The following is a 4186-nucleotide window of genomic DNA, read 5'->3' as shown; positions in this document are numbered from 1 at the left end:
CGGGGGGGGTCAAACGAAAGCGAGCCCTGTGCCCCGATCTGGCAACAAAACACGGGTCGCGATCCCGATCCAAACAGTACTTGCATCTTAAAAAAAAAAAAAAAAAAATTTACAACAGCAATACAATAAMAATTTTTTAAAGAGCAGCTCCCCGAACGCGAGCGACGCCGGCGTCCGAAACGGGGCGCAGAAGCGGGAGCCGGCAGGGAGCCGGCGCCCCGGCAGCCCGCTCCGCCGCTCGTTTAAGGCATCCGCTCCTCCGTAACGGCGGCCAGGAGCTCTTGGGACCGCGCGTGCAGCGCGATGTTTGCTGTTGCTATTTTCAGAAGTTTTTCCCCCGCCCCGGGCTGACGATGAGCAGCTCGCCGCGGCCGGGGGGCCCGGCACGGGCCGGCTCCCCGCAGCTCCCCCTGCTCGCGGGTCACGCCGAGGCTGCCKGGAGGGCTCCGGCCACGCGGCTGCGGGAGCACCCGGCCCCCGCGCCGTGCCGGCGGCCACCCGCGCTTCACCGCCTCCGAAATCCTCGCCTGGGAAGTTTCTTCCTCCCGCCCCGGCCAACCTCGGCGGAGGAGCCGGAGAGCGGCACGGAACGGCCGAGCCAAGGGGATTTTCACCCCGTTGAGACGCAGCGAAGGTATCAGCGGACAGCAAAGGGCTGCACCTTGCTGCTCCCGGCAGCGGGACCGGCCTTCCCGAAGCCGTCCAAACGCGGCGGGAGCTGGGGGCTGCCGCCCTCCCCGGAGCCGCTTTCCGAGCGCCGGCCAAAACTCGCGCTGCGCTTCGCCCCCTTCGCGGGGGCGGCGGCGGCACCGGAGGAGGCGCGCGGGCTGCACCGAGCGGCCGGAGCCGGAGCCCGCGCGCAGGCCGGCCCCGAACGGGAGCCCGGGGCTGGTCGAGCCGCTGCTTCCCGGCTCTCCGAGGCCCGGGAAGCGAAGCCAGTACGGGGACGCTGCCGAGCTCGTAGGCTCCCCGGAGCCCGCGCTCTGAAACGCGCATCCYTCGCGCCACCGCCGTCGCGCCCGTCCGGCGGGAGCGCGGAGGAGCCGGCCCGCGGACGCGGCAGCCGACGCGTTGCAGCTACTCTTTACCTGATCCCACCGCGTTGCTTTTTGCCAGTACTTCCACAAAAAGAGCGTGTTCCAGGTACCAGGGGAGGAAACGTCTCCAGGCCCCGGTGTCCTCGCTCTCCCGGCACCACGACCAGGAGCTCGCGCTCCTGTAGACGCGCTGAGGGCTGCTGAAACGCTGCTTTTGTGTTGCAAGTCCGCAGCTTTTTTTTTTGTACAAAATGCAGTAAAATCTTCCATAGAAAAATAAAACAAGCCTGTGTTATTAGGAGCCCAAATATTTACCCTGCAAGCCCCGTCGCGTCAATTTGTACAACTCTTAGGTCTTGGAGAACCTACATGACTTTTTTTTTCCTCCCGTTTCAGTCTTACCGCACAACGGTAACTTTGGAGCGTTTTCTGCAGGGAGCGCGTTGCTGAACACAGTTTCAACAACCGTGGGAAATACCCTTGGTTTCCAGTCCAGCGCTRGGCACCCGCTACGTGAGCAGCTTCGGCCGTGCAGCTTTCAGAGCCCCGATAAAAACGGGCCCCGGGCTCACCCGAGCGCCCGCCTCGCACCCGCTCTTCCGTCAGGTAAAGCTGATTTAACTCCGTGTCGGGTGGCTTCGGAAGCCCAGGGCGCGTGTGAYGAGGACGAGGCGCTGGCCGCGCCGCACCGGCTGCTCTCCGGAGCTCCGAGGACCTGCAGCTCGGCCGCCCCGATCCACGCGCGCGGTTTCGCTTTCGTGTTCAGCTCTTTTCCTTCCCGGCGGCCGGGTCAGCACGGCTGTTTACACTCGCAGCCGTGCCTGCAACGGTGACGTTTTAGGGAACTCAGCAAAAAATAATAATAATAATAATAATAATAATAAAAAAAGCCAGGGCGACTATCGGGGAAGCCGCGCTGAGACGCCACGCGACCCGTCCTCCCCCTGCCCGCAAGCGTTTCCCCGCGGGCACGGCCCGGCTCAGGGCAGAGGAAGAGCTCGCTCGCTCGCCCGCCGCCGAGACGCCTCCGCCGCGGCCCYGGGGAGCCCCGCGCCYGCAGCGCCCGCTTACGCCGGCTCGGGGCACGGGCCGCCGGGCGCCAGCCTCGTCACGCGTATTTCTACGTGCTTGGAGCCGCGCTTGTGGCCCGCGATCAACCGGCCGTAATTCGGCGTTAACGCGGCACCGGTGGGTGGGCAGCTGTAAAATACCTCTGCTTGGAAAACGTACTTCAAAGTTAGCAAAAACCCGCAAGTTACAGGATCTGCGGACGCTCTGTCTACGAAAGCGCGGCTCTGAGCAGAGAAGCGCGCAAGGCTGTTCATCAAAAAACACTACCAGTCACCAAAACTGCGGAGCCCGGGGCTGGCGCAGCTCGGGCTGYCTCCGCTCGCGGGCCGGCGCTCAGCCACGCGCGGCAGGAGGGAGTCCAGCGTGCCATGCCTGCTGTCTCCTCGGAGAGCTGAGAATTCACTCTGGGATGCAGACACCCTGCAATCCCAACTTGTGCTTTAAGATTAAACTCCTAAATTGTAGTTTTATTTCAAAACAACTGTTATTTCCTTTTATTTTTTTTTTTAAGGCCATAATATCTTAAAATCCAAAACTTTATGCAGCTATTAGATAATACCCTAGGCTGTCTCATAAGCATTTTCCTTACTCTYTGGGTTATCACGGCTGTTTGGGGCATGCGAACCGCCAGCGATACGCCTGCAGTTACTCGCACGCAGGGAGTCCGCGCCATTGGAAACTCTACAGGGAGAAGCTTATTGCTGTGTTTGCAAARACGTCTGCAAACAAACACTGTCAGGAAAAAAAAAAAGTTGTTTCCTTGTTTCTCGTTGCCTTTAATGGCCGTTGATACAGAAATAAAATAAAGTCCTRGAAAGGGCTGGCGACAGTATGAGTTTCGCAAGCCGAATGCGTGCAGGCCCGCCGGCGGCGCGCAGCACCRGTGTCATAAACGCGCGCGAATGTTCTCATTGAGGCTGTAACTTATTCCCCAAGGAGATGCAAAACTAGCTCAAATATGCTGCACGCGGACCAAGCGCTTCCAGCGAAGCGAGTGCAGAACGCGAGTCCCAGAGCTAAATTTAGGCTGGGATTGGAGCAACCCGAGTCTAATCTCRGCGCAGCGCCTGGAGCCACAACCCAGGGACCTCGCAAAACGATTCGGGGAAGTTCTGCTCCTCTGTTACGGTGTATTTTGGATGAAGCTTTGAAAGCTCTTTGCGAACTCAGATTTAAGCCATTCAGCTAAAGTCGCGCAGCTGAATTTTGTTCTTCGGTGCAATTGTTTTAAAAAGATTAATAGAAATGATTTTTAAAACTTGGATTCAGGCCATCTTTCAGGCCCATAAGATAAGTTAAGCAAACACTCCYACTATATTAAAAACATAATACATAAAGTACCATTAACTATTGCTAAATAATCCACAGTGATATTGAAAAAAAGTCAGATATTTATGGTACCTAGTTAAGTTTTTCACTAATTGCATTATTTGTTCAGTTTTATGGTCCAAAGTAAACGAAACTAAAACGGGCGAGCTGGTTGGTGATGAATCACCTTTCAGTTTCCTTTTCCGCACCGTCCAAGCGCTGCATTTGCACGGGAGCGTTTCCCCCGCCTTCAGAAACATTTCCCTCAAAATTAACAAAGTCACAATTACACAAAATGTCTTGGCAGTCAAAGCCGATTTTGTAATTAAAAAAAAAAAAATCTTTTAAATGCAACTGAAACTTTCAATCTACTTTCACAGCGTCCTTCAAGTGTAAAACAAACSCACGGAAGGAGAACTGAGGAAACGGTCCCGTTTCATAAGATATCGAAATAACATTAATAGCTTTAAATTCTCCTTTACGAAGGCGCCTGGTTTTCCACGCAGGGTTTTCCCCACGCCTCCGGAGCCGCTCGCCTCGGTGGCGCCCGGCAGCGGCGCAGCTCGTCCGGCCCCGCGGCGGGGACGCGGCGYGGCTTTTCGGCCCGGGTTCGAGTGGTTGAGATTGTGCTGCAGCACGGCACAGCCCCGCGGCATGGCATGGCACGGCACGGCACAGTACGGCATGGCCCTGCGGCCCAGCCCAGCACAGCCCCGTGGCATTGCATGGCACGGCACAGCCCTGCTGGGCATGGCACGGCCCGGCCCGGC

Source organism: Rhea americana, unplaced genomic scaffold (assembly GCF_003343005.1).
Source record: "Rhea americana isolate MKP2758 unplaced genomic scaffold, rheAme1 scaffold_21, whole genome shotgun sequence".
Taxonomy (NCBI): Eukaryota; Metazoa; Chordata; class Aves; order Rheiformes; family Rheidae; genus Rhea; species Rhea americana.
This window is presented reverse-complemented; position numbering follows the sequence as displayed.